Source organism: Myodes glareolus, chromosome 16, assembly GCF_982192425.1.
Source record: "Myodes glareolus chromosome 16, mMyoGla1.1, whole genome shotgun sequence".
Lineage (NCBI taxonomy): Eukaryota > Metazoa > Chordata > Mammalia > Rodentia > Cricetidae > Myodes > Myodes glareolus.
In genome coordinates this window covers 58,609,761-58,634,601 of record NC_142041.1, presented here as the reverse complement: position 1 = coordinate 58,634,601, position 24,841 = coordinate 58,609,761, and positions in this window count along the sequence as shown.

Sequence of the window (24,841 nt, the reverse complement as noted above, 5' to 3'; positions counted from 1 at the left end):
TAAATATTGATGGATATTACTTCAGCTGTGAGTTATGTTTGTGTTTTCTATAGTGGGATGCTGAGAGTCAATGAGCTATATTTATGTTTGGTCTTTTTGCCATGAGAACAGCCCTTCTCACAGGCTGTGAAGGTGGTCATGATTATTATATCCAAATTTACTCCTTACTTTATCATACCTTTAATTTTTTAACTTAAATTTTTATTTATGCATATGAGTGTCTGCTTGCATGTATGCAGGTGCACTGTATGCATGCCTTATGCCGCCCATATATTCCAGAGAGCTATGGATTCTCTGGAACTGGAATTGTATTTCTAAGCTGCCATGTGGGTGTGGGGTATTGAACCAAGACCCTCTGAAAGAGCAACCATTGCTCTAACCAGTGAGCCATCTCTGCAGCCCTGTTTACCATGTCCTGACAATCAAGGAAGTTGTGGAATCAGCAGGCGGGAGTTTCTGTTGGCTCTCACATCCTCTCTACATAGGGCAACACAGTTGATGACTTTCCAGATCCTTTCCGCATGGATGTGCTGCAGACAAGAATGACAAGTATGCTGGTCACTGAGCATCACATGAGCATCAATTTTCCTGGAATCCTTTTCTCAGTCTCCTTAGTTCTGTTTACGACCTTGTTTACTGATTCCCCTTCTGTCATTGTATTTTAACATTTAGTTTATTTTTAATTGTGTTTGTGAGGGGGGGAGTGTACAGGATGTAAATGCCTTTAGAGATCTTAGATTCTTCTGGAACTGGGTTTGTGGGTGTTGGGAAATGAACTGGGGTCCTGTGCAGCTCTTAACAGCGGAGCCCTCTCTACAGTCCTTCCTTCCTTCCTTTCTCTCTTTCTTCCTTCCTTCCTTCCTTCTTTCCTTCCTTCCTTTCTTTCTTATTTTGTTATTATAATAATGTGTGTATTTTGCTATAACAAAATACTAGGGATAATCAAATTATCTACAGTAAGGGTTTAAACTAGGCATGGTGACACACAACTGTAATCTCAAGACTGGGATGCAAAGGCAGGAAGATTGTTACAAATTCCTGGTCAGCCAGGACTATATAGAAGGGAAAAAAAGACAGGGTCTGTGGCTGCCTTGGTTGCATGCTTGCTCAGCATGCACGAAGCCCTGGACTCAATCTTCCTTGACTCATCACTAGGTATGGTGGCACATGCTTATAATCTCAGCACTTGGCAGGTGGAAGGAGAAGGCCAGAAATTCAAGTTCATCCTTGGTCAACCACGGATACCTGAGAACTGGCTAAAAAATTCAATATCTGATCGAAGACATATCTGTGGTATCTGTCTTTATTTTAGTGAACACCATCAGCTCCATCCTTTTCCTGCAAATAGCGTGTTTTCTTTTTTACAATTGAATAACATTGCATTGAGCATGTAAGTGTCATTATCCTTAATGCATGCAAACTTGATAGCCATAGGGACTGATCCCTATAGGGAATCATAGGGAATGATGCTACAGTAGTCTTGAGTAAGCAGGGATCCTTGGTGTTCTCAAACTTTGGTTTCTTTGTGTGTTTACCTGAAGCTGATACAGTCAGCCCAATGGTAGCTGCAGTGGTAAGGAAACAGCTAAACAATTATGTAGTAAACAAACATGATTGTTTACAAATGTGTGAAGTCAGATGATGACCTGCGGGACTTGGTTCTCTCCTTCTGCCCAGGGATCAGACTCAAGTTGTTGGCTTTGGCAGGAAGTGCCTTCAGTAACTGTGCCATCTCACAGTCCTAGCTTGAATTTTCTTTCCAGGAGCGTCCATATTGATTTTCATGGCGAGAGAGCTGATTTATGTTCCTTGTTCTCTGTGCCTTTAGCAGGCAGCATCTGTATGTCGTTTAATGTTTTCTTGGTAATAATCTATTCTGCATGGACGGATTTTAGTGGAGTTTCAGTTGCTGTTGCTCTGATGGCTGAAGATGCTGAACATTTTTTGTGTATTCCTTGACTATTTGAACTTTGTTTAAAACATGCTTGTTCCGTTTATTTGCTAGTTAATTGGTTAAAGTATATATTATTTTTGTTTTTAAGTTTTGGAATTCTTCATATATTCTGTATATTGTCCTCTGCTAGATGAACAGCTGGCACTCCCCCCTTCCGTTCTGCAGGCTGTTTATTCATTCTCCTGTTTCTTTTGTGGCGTGAAAGCCTTTGATTTGATGAAATCTCATCTCTGAATTCTTACTATTACTTCCTAAGCAACTGATGGCTATTCGAAAAGTCCTTGCCTGCACCTGTATCTTGGAATATTCCTGGTTTCAAAGTTCCCATTCTTTATTAAGAACTTTAATCTACTCCAAAAGTGAGAGATAGGGATCTAGTTGACTCCCATAACAGGAAATCCTGGTTTTCTAGACTCATTTGTAGTGAGATCTTTATCTGGTGCCTGCTCCTGACCCCTTTGTCCAGAACAAGATGGATGTAGCTGTGTGAGCTTACTGATAGGTACCACATGGGCTCCACTTTCCTCTGTTATGTTTTGTGCCAGTGTCTTGCTGTTTTGTGACTACAGTTTTGAGGCAGAGCGAGTACTGTGGGTTCCTGACATTGTCCTTTTGATTCAGGATTGCTTTGGCTGCTAGAGGACTCTTGGGGTTTTATATGAATTTGGGATTTGTTTTTCTATTCATGTGAGCAATGTCATTAGAACTTAGGAAATTACAATGAATCTGCAGAGTATTTTTGCTGATATGACCTTTTAACAATATTAAATCTCCATATCATTGGAAGGTATGTCTTAATCTCTTCTGTCATTTTTTCAGGGTTTTATAATTTTCATTGTAGAGTTTTTTTTTTTTTTCATTTCCTTGGGTTAGGTTTCTAAATGTTGCTATACATTTTTTTTCCGTGAGCCCATTGAGAAGAGAACTGCTTTGTGGTTTTTTCCTCAGCACGTCTACTATTGGCGTGGGTCTCAGTTCAGTTTCTTTCCCACTGTGGTAGAACGATGGGTGGATGATGGATCTGTGCTGCAGTCTCTCCCAGGTGCATTGCTCACCATCCTCTTCTGTCATCTTTCTCTGCTGTCCCAGCAAGGAAGGGAGACCAGGAGCAGCTCCTGGGCTCCGGTTAACTTCCCCTGACCAAAAATTTACATAGTATTAGCAAAAACGCAAACACCGAAATGATATACACAGACTGGCTCCCAGCTTGTAAAGCAATGTGTGTGAGAAGACAGATGTATCTACTGCTAACAGTTCTAAAGAGGTAGTTTATATTTCTTTATATTTATTTCTGTATTCTTAAAGATTATTTGCATTGATCCTTTATTTGTTTAGAAGGCTTTCCAAATAAAAGCTGACATTGCCAATGCAAATCAAGGGCCTGGAGATTTCTAGATGTGAATCTTGAATAAATCTCGACAGAACAGTAGCTCTAATACAGTAAGTAGGAACCCGGTGGAGTTAATTTCCTGGCCTCTCTGATGGTGCCAGGCTGCTGCTGGTTGTCAATTTCACACATACAATTTCTCTCCATTCAGAGCTGACAGCTTGGATTTCCCCTTCCATTGTGAGGTCTGTTCTGGTTTCTGGCTTCCTCAGGCTTGCATTTGGTAACCTTTGCCCTCTTATTTGGTACAAGGCAAAATGCCATCTTTGGAAAACTAATGTACCAGAGAAAATGGTAGCACGAAGCCACGTAACCTACTGTTCTTTGCCTTTCTGCATGTGAAGGTTATTATTAGAACTCATTTTAGTGAATTTCAAATCCATTCAAAGTATCATGGCTTTAAATTTCTCTAATGGAAGCAAAGCTTTTGATGTTTGGGTTTTAGAAGCCTGTCTGGCTTCTTTAGAGCTCAAATTTTTATACATTGGCACAATTGATCAAAGACTGTTTCAAGGCAGAGGGAAAAGGCAATTTACTTTACCTATGGTTGTTTTGTGATCTCCACATTATTATACTTTTTTCCTGAACCCTCTTTCTGTTTGAAGATCTAGGTTTCCACTCACATGCACTGGCCTCATCTTCTTTTTGATCAGTCTGAGAAACCATCTGGAAACAATTGAGAGTGACGTCACAAATCCAGCATTATGATTTCGATGTAGTCGAAAAAAAGAGAAGGAACAAACGAAAGAGCCAGAAAGGTTGATTTAACCTTTAAACACAAATATCACATTACTGATGGGCATTGAAGTAAGTAAGGGCTTGCCTTCAGGTCTCACTTAATAAATATGCTGACCCTCATTACTATTAGTTATGGGAAAAACAGCATACATTCATCCAGGGATACGGCTGAACATCGATGCCAAAGCGCAAAAGGCTTTGTAGCATTGGGCTTGGCAGAGTGTCCCGCAGCTAAACGCAGGAGACTATGAAAAGTCTTAAACTGGGGCTAAAGGTCATAGACAAGGACAATAGACCTGGAATTTGGAAGAATTCGTACTTCGCTGAAGAATTCTCAGACCACTCATGAAAATAACAGGTTGCCTAACTCATCAGAGAACACTAAACCCAAACTAAGCCCTCCACTGGAGAGCAAGAAAATGATTAGGAGGGGGTGGGGGAGCATATCAGCCTAGAATTTCCATGTTAATGACCCTGACATCATAGCTAATGCAAGAAGTGATTTCTGCTTGCTTCTAGAAACACTTTGTTTCTAAAACCAGCTCATTCTGGACTGAAATGTATGTTTCTTTTTGTCTTGAACAGTCCATCTCCTGCCTCTGGATTTCAGCCAGAAGCCACGGGAGGTGCACAAATTCCAGGGTATTCTAAGGATCTGGCAGGACCGTAAGGACTTTCCTGTGCAGAAATCACAGAGTAGCAACTACAGACTTCTTCTCCTGCTCTTTAAATCAGCAGTCTTCTATTTTCTGGGATCGTTCCCAAATATAATGTACTAGAGCTGTATATCTTTTTAGCAAAGGTGATTCATATTAACATTCCTTGAATGCTTCTTAATTTTAATATCTTTGCAAAATGCCTTTCTACCAATAAATTTAGTCGTTCGCTTGAAAAATTATTATGGGATCATAGTTATGATTTCAACCTGGAGAATATGGTCAGGATACCAGTTGATGAACTTCCTTTGACCACCCAGCTATGCCCAGAGAGGCCTCCCTCTGTTGCAGCTACTCTTCTTATTGGCCACCATTGAATTCAAGCGTGCTATTGACATCTCTCTTATCCGATGCAAAGCAAACGCTTCCAGCCCTTGATTTTTCTGCTGTCCATCTTTACTTAACTACAGTGGACACTATATGAGACAATAAAGTCTCCTTTTCATAGTAAAAACATCAACAACAACAAAACCCATAAGCTATCATGGGATTGGGGCAATGTCTTGGTGACTAAAGGGCTCGCTGCCCAAGCATGAGGACTTGGGTTAGGATCCTCAGCACTCAGTTCAACAAAGGAAAGAGAGGATTGGGGGTTGGGGAGGGATGGAGAGGCACAGCAGCTTGTAATCTTAACACTGGGAAGATGGAGAGAAGAGAGTCGCTGGGACTTACTGGCCAGCCAGACCACCGAAATTGCTATGCTTCAGGTTCAGTGAGAGACACTGTCTCAAAGCACAAGATGAGAGCAATTGACAAAGACATGCAATGCTGACTTCTGTTTCCCCCGCCCCCGTCCCTCCCACACAAATGCACACAAAAGTGGTCATATCTACAGAAAAATAACCTTCAGAGGAAGTGTACACATAACCAAAATCTGCCCTTAGTTTGATGTGGGAGTTGTAAAAGGAGTGGCAGGCCGCTTCCCGCCTCCCACCTCGTGGCTAGCTTTACCTGAAATAATTACACTGAAACTGTATTCATTTTAAACACTGCTTGGCCCATTTGTTCCAGCCTCTTATTGACTAACTCTCACATCTTGATTAACCCATTTCTATTAATGTATATAGCACCACGAGGTGGTGGCTTACCAGGAAGGATCCTAACCTGCATCCATCTTGGAGAGGAGAGCTATAGTGTCTGCCTCACTGCCTTCTTCCTCCCAGCATTCTGTTCTGTCTTCCCTGCCTACCTATATTCTGACCTATCAGGCCAAGCAGTTTTCTTTATTAATTAACCAATGAGAGTAACACATAGACCGATGAAACCTCCTCCATCAGGGAGTTTTGTAAAGAACTTTGGGAAGACAGATGCATACCCTGTGCCCCTACTCCATGAATTGGAAAGCATAGTCTTGTGAACCTGTCTCAGCCTTGCATATTCTTCTCAAGATAGCACACCTTAATTGCTAACAGTTGCCAGCAATTAATCCTATCTGGGTTTAGAGGGAAAATGTCACTTAGTTTGATAAATTTGGAGAAAGATATATAATATTTTATTTAGAAATGAATTGATTTCTTATTTTCACTTAGTGTCGTTATAAATTTATCTGTAAGATGTTCCTAGTTTACAAATATTGCACTTGCAGTTGTTAAAAGCTTATAATCTCACTTGTTGCTGCAGGCTTCACTGGGTGAGCTAGAGAACTTGAGGGCAGGCCAACTCAGCTACCACCTAGGCCCAGAACCAGGGCTAAGAGTTGGCCTACCCCAGCATTGACTAAATCTATGAACTGTTGGAACGTGTGAAGGGGACACATGAACACACCCAAAACAGCAGGATCTCCATGACACAGGACAACAGGCTATCCAAGTAGAGCCCTCTTGAAAGCCCATTACCAGTGGTGTAGCAGAAGCCAGAGACCTTGAGCCAGACCAATGACTCATGGCAATGAGCCCTTGCAAGTAAAGGTGAATAGGCTTCAGGGTAAACTGTGCATCTCAATGGGCCACACTACAGTTTCCACAAGATTCTTCTCCCTCCTCCCTTTTCTTTTTTGATTTTGTTTTGTTCTCTTCTGATTCTTACTATGGGAATTGTTTGATTCTTGTTTTTGATTTGAGTGGGGGAAGTTGCAAGGGCAGAGGGGAGATAAGTAGGATCAGAATGTATGATGTGAAATCCACAAAAAAACCAATAAAAGTTAAAAAATTATAGTCTATGGAGCAATAGTTTGGACTAGGAGAACAGAGAGAGTGGGATGAATATGTTTCCCCAAGTTTTATCATTAGAGCAAAACAAAATACTTAAGAAGCATTGGCTAGGATGAGATGTTTCAGGCTTCAAGTTTCTTCTTCATTGTGTATAAAATGATGTAATTCTTTAAAAAAAGCTTGTTTCCTCATTTGTAAAGTGAGATTGTTTTCAAAATTAAATATGGTACTTAGGTAATGCTTTCCACTTAGCATGGAGAAGGCAGGAGACTGAACAAACAGCAAGAGGTATTTGTGCTCCAGCGGAAATAAATTCTTAGCTCACCCTGAACTTCAACAAATAAAAAAGAAGAGAAGCAGGTAGGACATCTTAGATCTGTCTCCCGCTGCTCCTCCAAATCTAATTTCTCAGTCTCACACTCAGCAATGCGGCAGATCACCCCCTGTTGCCTCCACTCCTCCTCTGTTCCCCTTACCAGGGGACTTAGCAGCTCCTGGTGGCAGGTCATCCTTTCCTCCCCGCTTAGGCCTCCACTAGTTCATCTCCATCCGTACACTGTCAGCTCTCAATACTAAGAAACTATTCTTTCCAGCATGCCCAGAGGCTACAATTGTCAGGATCTAAGGAGCATTCCCTGCCAGATGATTCACAACTACCATATTCTTCCTTACCAGAGAGGGCAACAGAAAACAAGAAACAAGACACCCACCCAACAAAGACAAGACCAGGTTTTAGCACCTAAAATTGCAATTGTTCCAAACCTATGTGCCTAGACACCAGTTTAAAAACACAGTCTAAACAGCCAGGACAAGAGGACTCCTCTAAAGCACTGCAACTCTGCTACAGCAGTAGGACCACTGAAGCCAAATATAGCTAAAGCACAAGACAAGGACTTCAAAACAGCCTTCATAAATATATTAGAGGTCCTTAAAAAGGAAATAAATAAATCCACTAAAGAAATCAATGAAAAAACAGAGGAAAAAATGAAGAAAGCACTTTAAGTCACGAAAGTAGAAATATAACTAACAATGAGAACCCAAACTGAGAGAAATCTGGCAAACAAAACTTTAGGAACTCGAACAGGAATCACAGAGGCAAGATTCACCAACAGAATACAAAAGGTAGAAGAGAGAATCTGAATCATTGGAGTCATAATAGAAGAAATGACTACCTCAGTTAAAGAAAATGCTAAATCTTAAAAAAAAAATCAGGCAAAAGACTAACAAGATGAAAAGACCATAAATCTAAGAATAATAGGAATAGAGGAAGGAGAAGAAACCCAGATTAAAGGCACAGAAGATATTTTCAACAACATCATAGAAGAAAATTTATCTAGCCTCAACAAGGAGATGCCTATTAAAGTACAAGAAACATATGGAAGAAGGCCAAGTAGACTGGACTATAAAAGAAACTCTTGACACACAATAATCAAAACACTAACTGTACAAAACAAGAAAAAATATTAAAAGCTGCAAGGTAAAAAGAACAAATAACATACAAAGAAAGACCTATCAGGATAACTTTTCAGTAGACTCTAAAATTCAGAAGGTCCTCTACAGATGTTTCACAAACTCTAAGAGATTGCAAATGTCAGTCCACACTATTACACCCAGCAAAACATTCACTCACAATACATGGAAAACAAAAGACATTTCATGATAAGGACAAATTCAAGTAGTATCTATTTACAGATCCAATTATATAAAAGGTGTTAAAGGAAAACTTCAACCTAAAGAGGTTAACCATATACAAGAAAACACAAGGAGTAAATCTTATCAGAACAGTAACCACCTGTAATAAGATCTGATGCCAACTTCTGGCCTGCAGGAACACATGCAGGAAGAACATTGCATACATAATAAATAAACAGATCTTAAAAAGAAAGAATGAAGACTGTGTAGCCATTTTAGTATCTAACCAAACCACATGAAGACCCAACAAAGAAAGAATTACAGACCTATTTCCGTTATGAACACAGTTAGAAAATTTCCTAATAAAATACTTATAAACTTGAATCCAAGAACACATCATAAGGATCATCCACCATCAAGTAGGTTTCATCTCAGAGATGCAGGCATGGTTCAGTAATATAACTTAATGAATGTAATCCACCCCACAAACAAACTAACAGAAATAACAACATTATTCATTAGATGCACAAAAGGCCTTTGACATAATCCAACATCCCTTCATGAATAAGAGTCCTAGAGAGACTAACAATATAAGAGACATACCTTAACACAATAATGGCAGTTTACAACAAGCCTACAGTTACCATCTTCTTAAATGAAGAGAATCTCAAAGCAATTTCACTAAGATCAAGAACAAAAAGTTATCCACTTTCTCCATACGTATTCAAAATAGTGCTTGAAATCCCAGCTAGAGAAATAAGACAACTGAAGGAGATTAAGAAGATACAAATAGGAAGGAAGAAATCAAAGAATCCTTCTTTGCAAATTATATGATAGTATGCATAAGTGATCCTAAAAACTCCCCCAGAAAAGTCTTACAGTTGATAGACACTTTCAACAGAGAAGCTGGATACAAAATTAACTCACAAAAATCAGCCTTCCTATATACAGATGGCAAATGTTCTAAGAAAGAATTCAGGAAAGCAACACCTTTCACAATAGCCTTAAAAAAATCATGTCTTGAGGTAATTCTAACCTGGCAAGTAAAAAACTTGTATGATAAAACTTTAAGACACTAAATAAACAAATGGAAGAAGACTTTGGAGGATGGACTGATCACCCATGCTCATGGATCAATAGGATTAACATAGTAGAAATGGCCATCTTTATTGTCTGTGCTACTGAGGTTATACTTAGGAAGTGATCTACTGTGCCCATGCATTGAAGGCTACTTCCCACTTTCTCCTTTATCAGGTTCAGTGTGGTTGGGTTTATATTGAGGTCTTTAATCCATTTGTACTTGAGTTTTTTGCATGGTGATAGATATGGATCTATTTTCATTCTTCTACAGGTTGACATCCAATTATGCCAGCACCATTTGTTGAAGATGCTTTCTTTTTTCCATTGTATAATTTTAGCTTCTTTGTCAAAAATCAGGTGTTCATAGGACTGTGGATTAATATCTGGGTCTTCAACTTGTTTCCATTGGTCAACATCTCTATTTTTATACCAATACCAAGCTGTTTTCCTTATTGTAGCTATATAATAGAGTTTGATGTCAGGGATGGTAATGCTTCCAGAAGTTCCTTTATTGTATAGGAATGTTTGGCCTATCCTGTGTTTTTTTGTTTTTTCATATGAAGTTGATTATTGTTCTTTCAAAGTCTGTGAAAAATTGTATTGGGATTTTGATGGGGATTGCATTGAATGTATAGATTGCTTTTGGTAGGATTGCCATTTTTATTATGTTGATCCTTCTTATCCAAGAGCATGGAAAACCTCCTGAAACAGAGAAGCTTCTGTAAAGCAAAGGACACTCAATATGACAAAAAGGCAACCTAATGAATGGGAAAAGATCTTCACCAACCCCACATCTGACAGAAGACTGAACTCCAAAATATATAAAGTACTTAAGAAATTAGATATTAAAAATCTAAATAACCCAATTAAAAAAAGGTGTACTGAACTAAACAGAGACTTTTCAACATAAGAATTTCAAATGATCAAAAAATACTTAAGGACACGTTCAACTTCCTTAGCTATCAGGGAAATGCAAATCAAAACAACTTTGAAGTACTATTTTATACCTGTCAGAATGGCTAAAATAAAAAACACTAATGATAGCCTATGCTGGAGAGGATGTGGAGTAAGGGGAACACTCATCCATTGTTAGTGGGAATGCAAACTTGTGCAACCACTTTGGAAATCAGTGTGGTGCTTTCTCAGAAAATTGGGAATCAACCTATCTCAGGATCCAGAAATGCCACTCTTGGGCATATACCCAAAAGATGCTCAATCATGCTACAAAAGCATTTGTTCAACTATGTTCATAGCAGCATTATTTGTAATAGCCAGAACTTGAAAACAACCTAGATGCCCCTCAACTGAAGAATGGATAAAGAAAATGTGGCACATCTACACAGTAGAGTACTACTCAGCAGTAAAAAACAATGACATCTTGAATTTTGCATACAAATGGATGGAATTAGAAAACACTTATCATGAGTGAGGTAACCCAGACCCCCCAAAATGAATATGATATGTACTCACTCATAAGTGAATTCTAGTCATAAACAAAGGACATTGAGCCTATAGTTCATGATCCTAGAGAAGCTAACCAATAAGGTGAACCCAAAGAAAAACATATATAGATCTATCTGAAAATTAGAAGCAGACAAGATCGTCTGACAAAATTTGGGAGCATGGGGCCAGGAGGTAGAGGGAAGAGGAGAACAGAAAAGGAGGGGAGAAGGAGAGGGTTGGGGAGAGCTTGAGGGAAAGGGATAATTGAGATAGAGGAAGGACAGATATGAGAGTAAGAAAAAAGATATCTTGATTGAGGGAGCCTTTTTTGGGTTAGTGAGATAATTGGCTCTAGAAAAATCCGAAGGAATCCATGAGGATGACCCAGCTATGACCCTAAGCAATAGAGAAAAGGGTGCCTGAACTGGCCTTGCCCTGTAGTCAGACTGGTGATGGACTGAGCTCCCAAGGTTCAGTTGAAGAGTGGAAGGAGTGAGATTATGAGCAAGGAGATCAAGACCATGGGGGGTTCACCCACTGAGAAAATGTGCCTGAGCTAATGGGAGCTCACCAACTCCAACTGGACTGAAAATAAACAATCATGGGATCAAACTAGTCCCTATGAATGTAGTTGACAGTTGGGGCAGACTGTGTGACCAATGATAACTGGGTTTTGTCTCTATTGCATGTACTGGCTTTTTGGGATCCTATTCTCTTTGGATGTATACCTTGCTCAACCTAGATGTAGTGGAGAGGGCCTTGGACTTTCCCCAGGGCAGGATGCCTGGCCCTCTCTTAAGACTGGAGAGGGGAGCGGGCAGTGGTGGCACGTGCCTTTAATCCCAGCACTTGGGAGGCAGAGGCAGGTGGATCTCCATGACAGGCACCAAAAGCTACAGAGAAACCCTGCCTCGAAAATAAAAAAAAAAAAGGAGGGGGGTGGGGGAGAGAGAGTGGGAGGGAGTGGGAATTTGGATTGATATTTTTTAAAGTAATAAAAAAATAGACAAAAAACAAAAAATAAGCAAACAAGCAAACAAAAATGGCCACCCTACCAAAAGCAATCTTCAAATTCAAAGCAATTCCCTTAAAAATTCCAACACATTTTTTCACAGATCTTGAAAAGACAATTTTAAGCTTTATACAGAATCGCAAAAAGCCCAGGATAGCTAAAAATGATACAAAGCATTAAAGATCTGCTGGAGGTCTCACCATCCCTATCTCAGTTTGTACAACAGAGCTGTAGTAATAAGACAGTAGGGTATTGGCACAAAACTGATATGTTGATTAAATATAATTGAAGACCCAGACATAAATTCACACATCTATAGACACTTGAGGTTTTTTAAATAAAGAATTCAAAATTATATACTGAAAAAAAATCTTCAAGAAATGTTGTTGGTACTGTATGGTAGCATGTAGAAGAATCCACACAGACCCATACTTACCACCTTGCACAAAAACTCAGCTCCAAATGGACCACAGAACTCAATTATACAATGAACCCGATAGAAGAGAAAGTAGAAAATAACCTTGAACTCATCATCACGGTAGACAATGTCCTAAACAGAACAGTAGCAGCACAGGCACTAAGGTAGACAATTATTAAGCTGCACAGCAAAGGACTCCCATCATTTGGACGAAGTGGCCGCCTTCAGGATGGGAAAAGATTTTTAACAAGTATATATCTGATAGAGAGTTAATATCTAAAATGCAAAAAGAACTCAAAAAACTAGATATTAAGAACACAACTAACCCAATTTAAACATGGATTACAGATGTAATAGATCATTCTCAAAAGAAGAAACTCAAATGGCCGAGAAATAAATGTTCAGCATCCTTAGCCATCAGGGAAATGCAAATCAAAACTCTTTTGAGATTTCATCTTACACCTGTCAGAATTGCTAAGATCAATAAGACAAGTGACAGCTCACGCTGGCAAGGATGTTGAATGAGGGGAACCCTCCTTCGCTGCTGAGGATGCGGATGACAAGGTTGAGCATGTCTTGTACTCGACTTAACCCATGTGGGACCCAGACACCACCAAGTTAGGGGAAGCTGGTGGCCAGGCCCTACTGGCCAGAATGAGAACACCTGCTAGAGACCAGCTAATTTCTCTAAGGTGTCTGTAATTATTCAAAGAAGTTAGGCGTTCCCTACTGTGTTCCTGGACAGGCGCCAATGTGTTTACTGAGAATATACCTCAGTTGATTCAGACCAGCAGCACAGTGGGTTATCAACGTTGCCTTTGTGATTCTGTCAACTCCAGGTATTCATAGACACTACAAAAACTGGAGGGGTTTGAAGGGATGACTAAGTCACATTTCCTAGAAAAAGCAAAAGCCTTTAACAGTAGAGACAGCCAAAGAAGAGAATCAGGGACAAGAGACTAGCAAAAACAACGGTGGTTTCCTCTAGGGACCCGGATCTTAGAGGTCGAATGATAGTCCAAACAGTCTAAAAATCATGAAAAAATGAACAATACAGAGGAAGGCACCACCACATAGAACAAAGTCATCACCGAGCAGTGGTAGCGCATGCCTTTAATCCCAGTACTCGGAAGGCAGAGGCAGGTGGATTTCTGTGAGTTCAGGACCACAAGACCAGCCTGGTCTACAAGAGCTAGTTCCAGGACAGTCAGGGCTGTTATACAGAGAAACAGTGTCTTGAAAAACCAAAAAAGAAAAGAAAAGAGAGAGAGAGAGAGAGAGAGAGAGAGAGAGAGAGAGAGAGAGAGAAAGAGAGAGAGAGAGAGAGAGAGAGAGAGAGACAGAGAGACAGAGAGACAGAGAGACAGAGAGAGACAGAGAGAGAAGGAAAGAAAAAAAAACCAGTAGGACCAAGGAGCAATTGGTTTCCTCACGCAAAACTTAAACTGCTTGAACTGGAACTGATTCCCACCGGTCAAAGCCTTAGACTCCTAACAGTTGACAAACCCCTAATCATACAGTGGGTCAGTTGACATCCCCCAGGGCCAAGCTCATGCGGCAGATGAGAGCTCAGTAAGTGACCCTCCCTTCAGACGTGTTCCCAGAATTAGAGGCATTCAGACAAATACACAGCTGGACAAACCATCCCATCCTCAACCTGGGGGACGACTGTTGGCTTTGTCTAGATCTATGGTTTTGGTCTGGGGATCTTTCTTGGTAGTCTGGAACTCTGTAACAGCAGCAGTTGACCAGCACGCAACCAACTCTGTGGCATCTTTGGAGCTTCTTTGTTTCGTAGTATTGCCATGTTTGTTCGTTGCTGGTGTTTTGTTTTTAACCTTACAGGTCTTTTGCAGGTATTTTCTTGATTCTGGCTTCATGTTTTTATGGGATTCCTGTGTGTGTGTGTGTGTGTGTGTGTACACAGAAGTGTGTATCTCTGCATTTATATGTATTTCTTGTGTTTTCCTTTGGGTCTTTTTCTTGTATGATTGTTTCGTCTTACTTTAATTTGTTTGTTTTTAATCTTTTCTTATTGTATGTTATTTTATTATTTTTCTACAGATGTCTGTGTTTGTTTTCTAATGAGAGACAGAAAGGGTGTGGTTCAGGTTCTGAGGGGAAATAAACGGGAACTGGGAAAAGGGGAGGGGAAATCAGAATGTATTATATTTAAAATTAATCTATGTTAGATAAAAGAAAAAATAAGAAAGAATTATTGACATTTAATTTTTTTCTAAATAGATGCATCTGAATATTAAAGTATATTAATTAAATAGTGATTATTTAAAAAGATATATACTAAAAATTAGAATCATTGGTTTTTAAGGTCTTCTCAACAATTTGTTAAGCAATTTTCTTTCTTTGCATTCTCAGTTGCTCATATGCAAAATGATGATGCAAAGATATTCATATATATATATATATATATATATATATATATATATACTCATACTCATTCTATTACTGTGACAAACACAGTAATAGAATGGGCCAAAAGCAAATTAGGGGAGGACAGGGTTTACTTTTGCTTATAGGTTACAGCCCATTATTATGCAGGACCTACAGAGAAATGACTGATGAACTTGCCTAAAGGTGAGACATTCATTCGGGGTTCCTGCTTCATGAAAGAGTCTGCAAGACATTCTGCAGGACACAGAGAAAGTAACTGACAAAGTACCAATATAGGTGAAACTGCCTTTGAAATTTCCTGCCTCATGTAAAAGTCTGCTGGATATTATGGGCCGGTAGGCTGAAGATGGATACCCCAATGATACAGAAGAACTTTGGGTGACTGTCCAGGCAGCAAGATATCTATTTCAATTCTAGAGTTTTGGAATTGCTTACAATGTACTTCCTGTTTACTTAGGTGATATTATATCCTTCTGGAGTCTTTGATGGAGTTGAAAAAGAAATAGTTATAGTTATAGTTTTACTTAGTTGTAATAAGAGATAAAGTAGATATAAATATTGTAGCTATAATTCTTGCTTGGTAACTGTCTTGTTATATATAATTTTACTATGTTAAAATAAAAACCTTTTTATTTAAATAGAAAAAAAAAGGGGGGAGGTCAGATCCCAAACTCAAGCAGGAACTTGAAAGCAGAAACCACTGCTGCTTGCTCATCCCAAACTTATGCTGAGCAAGCTTTCACATACAGTCCGCTGCACCAGCCCGGGGAACCGTGTCACGCACCTCCACAGTGGACTGGGCATTCCTACATCAATTAACAATCAGGAGAACTCCCCACAGGCCTGTCTGATCGAGGCAAGCTTTCGGATCCTTCTCAGATGGCCCTGCCCTGTGCCAAGTCGACAATTTATCACTTTCTATGAGGAGGATTTAGAACTTGGAAAATGAGGGAACTAAGCTCCGCCCACGGACCCTTCCATCCCCCTTGGTTTCCTTCCCAGCCCCCTTTCCAAGACGGGGCCTCCTAGACTGGTTAGGTTATCGGGAGTGTGCCCCTGATGCGACATCCCAAGCCTTTCCTGTCTTTCTCTTTACCTCCCAGCTGCAATGGTGTGAGCGGTTTCCCTCACCGTGTGCTTCTACCTCAATGCGCTGATGCAAAGGTCTAAAGTGGGGGGCCATGGGATCAACAGAGTGAAACCATGGAAACAGTGATCTAAAATTGTCCCTCTAGACACTTTTATTTTTTAAAAGATAAAGTCTAGGTTCACAGGCTTAGCAGGCCTAGAACTCAGTGTGTAGACCAGACTGGTCTCAAATGGCCTCAAATATACAGAGATCCATCTGCCTGTGCCTCCGTGTGCTGGGATTAAAGGCATGCGCTACCACACCCTGCCCACCGGCACCTTGCCAATTTCTAGTATTTTGTCTGGATAGTTCAATAACCAAAAGACGAAAACAACCCAAATGCACCTTAACTGTTGAATTGATAAAAAAAAAATAGCATAACCATGCAATGAAATATTAATTAGCCATAAAGGGAATAGGGAGGTGATACATGCTTTAACATGGCTGAGCCCCGAGAACACTGCCCAAAGGGAGAAGACAGACACAAAAGGGTGAGTATTGCCTGATTCCATTTATACAAAATATCCAGAATAAGAAACTCCATGGAGACAGGAAGTAGATGAAGGGTGGCAGTGAGCTGACTGAGAGGGAGGCAGGCTTGACGGCTAATGGATGTGGGTTTCTCCTGGGGCTGAGGAAGATGGTCGAGAATTGATTGAAATGATGTCCAAACAACTCTGCGAACACACCCAGCTACTTTTATGGTGCACATTTTTAAATGGGAAATTATGTGGTGTGTGGATTGTATCTCAGTGCAGAAGCTATTTTAACAATCTATTTTGGAAGATGCCGGGGACAGAATTGTGACTCACTCAGCTCCTAGGTGAGTCTCAGAAGAACTTGTCATAGAAAACAAACAATCTAAATATGTCTGTAAGTCAACAATGAGTCAGGGAATGTATTTCTGGAGTGTTCTATTAAGGACAAAAGAAATTATTGAAGAGGGAAGGGTAATAGGCGGCAAATTAAATCTTTCCCTGTAAAGGTTAAGGGGCACAGCCAAACAGCTATGCATCAAGTATTACTAGGATTGCAAAAAATGAATCTACTTTAAGAATTCTTTATACCTTTGTCCACCCAAAATTTAGAACTTCAAAATATTTTCTTGTAAATTTTAGAAATTTTTTCCCTAATTAAATGATATTTATTTTATTCTCTCTCCCTCTCTCTCTCTCCTTCCCTCTCCCTCGTCCCTCTCTGTGTACATGTAAGTACTTGCATTTCCAGAAGCCAGGAGAAGGTGATGAAGCCCCCAGAGCTGGAGTTACAAGTGGGTGTGAGTCACCAAATGGTGCTGGGAACTGAATTTTGGTCTTCTGCAGAAGCAGCTAGTGCTCTTAAGCACTAAGGCATGTCTCCAGCCCCTCTTAAACATTTTCTTTCCTTCAAATTTTTTCTACTATTGGGAGAGAAAGAGTGTTCAGCAGATAAAGTGCTTTTTCATGGAAGCTTGAACAACCCTGGTTCCATCCCTAGGATCCTTGTAGAGAAAACTGATTCCACAAAGTTGTTTGCCACCACACACACAATAATAATAATGATGATGATGAAAATAATTTAAAATTTCTCTGTTACTAAGACCCCCCCAAGCAATCTATGAATTTGAAATTCTGCGGTTAGCAAATTTCCTCCTCTCTGAGTACAGACAAACTGTCATCAAATGTTGGCGTCATTCACTTCTGGCTTAGCATTTATTTTGTTTTTCACACCTACCTTACAGATTCATTGTAATGCCATTTTATTTATCTGGGTGTAGCTAGCAATTGAGAATCACCTATCCATTAATTTCTGAAAGATCTACCGACTCTTTCCTAATTATTAGGTACCCATGCTGGATAAGAAACAAACTCTTAGGAAACCGGGGACATAAGCCCCATCCAACCCACATGTAAGGGAAAAGACTGAAATACAGGGAGCTCTGCTGTCAATCTTACCAAGAGAACTAGGGAAAGGCAGAGTCGTGCGGAGTCTGATGTCTGGGAGGAAGCTTGAATGACCAAGCTAAACTGGACATTTTTCTTCCCCTTCTTGGCATCAGGGAAGGAACTGCTTATCTTTAAGATTCTTAAACCTTATGGCAGAGAGTCCTGAGGATGACGTTTTCCTCCCAAAGTCAAAGCTGAGAATACAAGACTTCTCAGTACACACGCACACAGACATATATACAAATATACACATATACATATACACATATACACACTGACTTTGCTGCCAGTTCAACTGTTTAAGGCATGTTCCTCCTATGGCTTCCAGCAAAGCGTTAATGCTGTCCAGAGCTGAGGGTCTACAGAGAAGCTAACAGATATGAAGGGCAAGGAAGGTGCCTGGGCAACAGAGAGGCAGTGGGAACAAAGGAAACCGAACTCTGACATGTACAAAAGCAAGTTAATGAGCCGTTTGCTTCCATCTATTAAGGCAAAATATATATAAAAAACAACACTTTTTGAAAAACTATTTTCTTACTTGCATATACATGCACCAAATATATCCAATATTCACAGAGACCAGGAGAGGGCATTGGATAACCTAGAGTTGGAGTAACAGGCTGTTGGGAACCACCACAAGGGTACAAGGAACTGAACTCAGGTCTTCTGGAAGAGCACTCCGTGCACTCAATTCCACGGCCATCTCTCTGGTCTCTAGACACAGTTTAACTAAAATATAATTGCACCGCTTCCCCCCTTCCTTTCCCTCCCTCCAGCTCCTGCTATGTCCCCCCTTTGCAAGCCCTCCATGCTCTCCCAAGTCCACTCTCAAATTGATGCCTTTTTCTTTGATTATTACTGTTAAGCACATATATATGTACACATATATCAGTTTATCCTGCGGAGTCCATTACTTTATGTTTATATGGTTTTTCAAGGCTGACCATTTTGTGTTGGCTAACAAATGAGGGTCCTTCTCCCTGGGAGTGGTTATTCTTCCTCTCTCAACAGCCATTTGTTGTCTAGGGATGGGATCTCCTGAGATGTCCCCCCTTCCGTATTAGCATGTCTATTGTTCAGGTCTTGTTTGGTATTCTGTCTCTCACAGTCTTCTGGCCTCCTCTTCTTCAATAGTGTCACGCCATAGACCCAGGAGCTAGGAAGTAGATGTGTCCATTGGGACGGAGTCCCCATGGTTTGATCTCTGCACTGTATCCGGCTGTGGTTTTCTGTGATTTTCTTCATTTTCTAGAAAGAGAAGGGTTTTTTTTTGATAAGGATTATAACTGTACTTACCTGTGGGCATAAGGACAATATTTAGAATTAGAAGTTATGCTAATCAAGCAAAAAGGAGATAATAGTATTTCCCTCCTGTTAAGTGGTCGCCAGGTCCAATTATCCAGCTGTTACTACTACTAACTTGTGAACATCTCTTACTGTATCTTTAGGGATAGCCTACTTTGCTGCTCATTGTGGTTCATAAGCATCACAACTAAGTGGACTGTCAACTGCTTCCCTCGCTTGGCAGTCTGCTTAGTATTTTCTGACACCATGGAAGCTGGATTTCAAGAAAGAGGCTCTTGGGTTAGGGCTAGCTCAAATCACCCTCAAACAACTTTTATCTAAAATTGTGAAGTACACAATTCAGCGGTGCCAAGTCATTCACAGTGTTGTACAGTTCATCTAGTTTCAGAAAAAATTCCCATCATCCCTAAAGGACACCTTGCACCAAGCAAGTGCTCACTCCCCTCTACCCGCTCCGTCTCAGTCCTGGCAACCTCTCGGTCTGCTTCCTCTCTCCAGGAATCTCAGACACAGTCGGCCATAGCAGCGCTGTTCACATGTTTTACCGAAAGGTGGGACCAACCTGCATGTCTGTAAAATGTGGTGAGCCTGTGAAGGGAGCATCACTCAGCTGCAAAGACGATGAGGTCCCGATGCACACTGCAGAACAACGAGACCCCTAAGCCCTGAACCGATGTCTTTCTGACATTAGAAAGAGATGTGGCGTGTCACACAAGGGCCCCTGATGGACACTGGGAAGTTTCTTTTCCCACACAGGTGGTCATCCGTTTCACGGCACTTAAGGCGCCAGACCTGTGCGCACCAAAACTGAGGCAACGAACTCCCGCTGCCTATGTGATTTTAAAAGTTTGCATTTGAGTATTTTTCAGAGCGTTTAAAACTTTTTAATTCAGAGAACCAAGGTGGCAAAAAAAAAAAAATCATGGAGATGGGGCTGTCAGTTAAGCCTTCAGACTTCCATGTTTAGAAGCCATCTTCTCTTGCTACCTGTCACAGTTAGCAGAGGAAACCTCAGCTGAAGAATTGCCTCAATCTAATTGGCCTGTAGCCACTTCTGTGTGGTATTTATTAATTGCTAATTGATGTAGGAGGGCACAGCCTACCGTGAGTGTTGCCAACCCTAGGCTGATGGGGCTGGACCATATAAGAAAGTTTACATCAAGCCAGATTGAACAAGCCACTGATCATCATTAATCCATGAAGTCTTCAAGTTCCTGACCTCCCAGTGTTCCTTCCCTGTTCCAGTTCCTGCTGTGGCTTTCCTCAAAGACAGACTGTGACATGTAAGATGAAGTAAGTCCCTTCTTTGTTGCAAAAGGAGCAGCGGGCTGCGTCCCGCCACCCAGCTAACTTTACACTTGAAATAATTACAAGGAAACTGTATTCTTTTAAACACTGCCCAGACCATTAGTTCTAGCCTCTTATTGGCTAACTCTCACATCTTGACTCAACCCATTTCTAATAATTTGTATGTCATCATGAGGTCGTGGCTTACCGGGAAAGATTCAGCATGTCTGACCTGGCAGCTTCATGGAGGGCAGATTTCTGCCTCTGCCTGACTCTGCTTTTTTCTCCCACCATCCTGTTCTGTCTACTCCGCCTATCTAAGCTGCTGTCCTATCAAAGGCCAAGGTACTCTCTTTATTAACATATAGACAGATGACCCTCCTACATCACTTCTTCACATATTGTTTTTGATCACGGGGTTTACCATAGCGAGAGTAAATTAGAACATCTCTTCTCTCCTCTCTTCCTGATCGGCACACCACCCCTGACACCCACCAGGCTGCTCTCTTCTCTGGTCTTTGAACATTCTCTGTACCTATTTTCTTTGCCTTGGTTAGCCTGGTGTCTGCTTTGTTGAATCTCTCAATGGATGGCAACTGAGTCAGCTGGAAGAGACAGACATAAAAGCAGGTCCCCACTCTTGAACTAGACTCTCCCCCAATGTCAGGTCCTCACCTAGAACAGCCTGTTCATGCTTCTGAATTTTTCTGTCAGTGTTTATCCCCTGCCAATTTATCTTTTGTGCCCTCTGGGAAAAAAGATGGCATCCTCTTTCTCTTTTTTGTTTCCCGGAACTGCTGGCAGTGATCTATATAGAAATACCCTCCGCTGTTTGTTCGACTTAATTAGTTCCAGAAACTGCAAAATAAAACTCTATATAACCTACACTTTCAGAGCTACATACAATACTGCTGTGGACATTGCAGACATTCCCTGGCCTCTGTTTCACTGCCCTGTCTTCTCCGAGCATTTTTATAGTCTCCTAAGGCAGCCGAGAACTTTCAGGCTAATGTCTCTAGAAGTAGAGTAAGGTCCTTTAAAGCAGGGATGTCACAATAGCTATCTGTTGATTGAATAAATGAATGAAAGAATTGTGCTAATGTCAATTTTGCCTTAATGAAGATAGGGCCATCTCCACCAGTAACGAAAGGATTCTGTAATGATGAAAATTATGGAGGTAAACTTGAAGAAATGTCCTTTAGTTTACTTGGAAAAGCAGAATTTCAATATGTATTTCAAAAAGCATATTGTCACAAAAACTATTTAAATTTTATGTTGCCATGAACTTTATGTGTACATAAAGAGCTTGTTTATGAGCTAGGTGATAAAACAGTAGAAGTCCGTTCTGTCCCCACCTAAGCGTCTCTTCTCAGAGACAAATGTTTCTAATTCTTTTAGCTGCCTTTCCATTGGCTGATTCCCTGAGCCTCTCGCTGCTCTGTCCCTTAGTTTCCAACTGCTCATCATCTACAGGCGATGAGTCCTCTTCCACCCTGCACTTGTAGTTCCGTGTCTACTGTATTTGTCCTTCTCCCAGCATTCCATGCTGCAGTTTCGATTGCCACGGGATCTAGTGTTTACATTATCATAATGTATAAATTGAAGTGTGATTAACAGTTGAGCCATATGCTACATAGTGCTTGCTTTCCCCACCTGCTTTCTTTGAAGAAAATAATTACTTTATCTTGACCTGCATGTTCTTTGTCTTTATCAACTCCCCTTCAGTGCTAACCATTTGTCCACATGTCCTGATGAGAGGAACCGAAGAACTGAATGTCTAGAAGAGTCAGGGATGCAAGGAACAGCGTGAGGGCACAAAGCACATGTAGAAAACCTTCAGACAGGCCCGCTCTTTTTTTTTTTACTGACATCTTCTGTGTGAAATCTCTACCAGGGTCTTCTGAGCTTACTGGGGAAATAAGCTCCCAATCCCTTCCTAAATTATAAATTGGGTCTGAGCTGCCATCCTGGTCTGCCTTTGTCTTCTTGCCAATCTCTTTACTTTCATACTCCATTTCTTCTTTTTCTTGCATGACTTCTTTGTTTTGGCGATGTGCACCCTCCAGTAGTTTTCAGAGAATGGGAACATGCAAGCCAAAGTGTTATCTACTATTTTGTCTGAAAGAATCCATCTTAGCCTATGTTTATTTGCCGAGCGAGTCTTGTGTATCCCAGCTAGCCTTAACCTTGCTATTCAATTGAGGAAGACCTTGTACTTACGATTTTTCTGCCTCTACCTCCCAAGTGCTGAGATACAGCACTGCCACCATTCCCAGTTTGTATGGTGCTGTACATCAAACTCAGTATCTAGTGCATACTGCCAGCTAAGCAACATCCCTAAACCCTTTCACATAGTTTTATGCTGATGCTCTATGCTGCTCATTTAGTCTTTCTTTCTGGACCTCTCATACTAATACATATATACCTGTAACTATGCACAGTGGAAATATACCTATAACTATACATAGTAGATATATACCTATAATTAACTTAGTCCAAATATACCTTTAACTATACTTTGTCCATATATACCTGTAACTATACTTTGTTCATATATATGTGTAACAATACATAGTCCATATATACCTGTAACTATACATAGTCCATATATACCTGTGGTGTGGGAGAATTGTCTGTATTCTGTCAATCATGTTTTAAATAAATGCTGATTGGCCAGGCAGGAAGTATAGGTGGGTCAACCAGACAGGAAGTAGAGGCAGGGCGATGAGAACAGGAATATTCTGGGAAGCAGGAAGCTCGCTCTGCTATTCCTGCACAGACCACTGGAGAAGCAACATGTGAGCTGACAGCTGAAAAAGGTACCAAGCCATATGGCTAACATAGATGAGAATAATGGGTTAATATAAGCTATAAGAGTTAACAAGAAGTCTGAGATAATGGGCCAATCAGTTTAAAATCTTATGGAGTCCTGTGTGTGATTTTCTTTGGGGTTTGCTGGTTGTGGGGTACTGGGTGGCACAGATACCCCAACAAGCAGGCCCCCTCATGTTACATACCTGTAACTATACATAGTCCATATATAACTGTAACTATACATAGTTGATATATACCTGTAACTACACATACTCCATGTATGCCTGCCTTTATCTACACCTGTATATGATTTCCATCTACTTCATCTTCTCTTTCTTTGAGACCTATCTTCCTTTTATTATGGATATGTATTTTATATTTGCAGACATATTTAAATTTATAAGAGACTGAGAGCATTATTTTGTGTTTCCAGAATCCATTTGAAAATCACACTATTCTTATTATACAGTTATGCAATTTTATGTGATTTCACTGAAAATATCAAGTGTAGAGTGGGTGTGGTGATGCACACCTTTCATCCCAATAATTGGGGCAGCAACAGGCATATTTCTGTGAGTTCAAGATCTGTACAGTAAGTTTTAGGTAAGCTTAAGGCTACATAGTGAGATTCTCTCTCTCTCTCTCTCTCTCTCTCTCTCTCTCTCTGTCTCTCTCTCTCTCTCTCTCTGTGTGTGTGTGTGTGTGTGTGTGTGTGTGTCTTTCTGTCTCCCAAGACAGGGTTTCTTTCTGTAGCCTGGGCTATCCTAGAATTCTCTCTGTACACCAAGCTGGTCTCAAACTCACAAAGCTCCGCCTACCTCTGACTCCAGTGTTGTGGGAGTAACTTCCGCTGCCTCAATCAATAGTCGCTGAAATACGAGCCCACAGTGCAGCGGGGAGCGACTTCCGCTCCGTCAGCCAATAGCTGCTGAAATACCAGCCCACTGGGGCGTGGTATATTTCTCTTTTAAAAAGAGAAGCATATCCGGAATAGGCCCTCTTGGTTCCGGCTCTTGGTTCCGGTGCTCGGTCTCGGCTGCTGCTCCCGGCTCCTGCTCCAGCGACTAGGCTCCCTTCCTGACGGTTTATGGTGTATGTAAGTTTTACCCCCCGCCAAATAAATAACCCCTTAAAACATAACTGGTGTGGGATTGATTCGTTAATACTCCAGAGTGCTAGAATTAAAGGAGTGTTCTATACCATCTGGCCAAACAAACAAGCAATAAATAAATGAAACAAAATAAAGAAAAGTATCAAGTACAGTTTTTTTTCTAACTTTACCTTTACACAGTGTCAGTTGTCAAGTTGTTTGTTTGGTCCTGTAGCATCACTGCCCACACAGGTCACATGTTCTGTGTTGCCTATTGCGTATTGGATGGTGGGTGGTACAAGCTTGGACTCTGGGAAGATTTGGCAACTGTAGGGACTGTTGGTGGTCT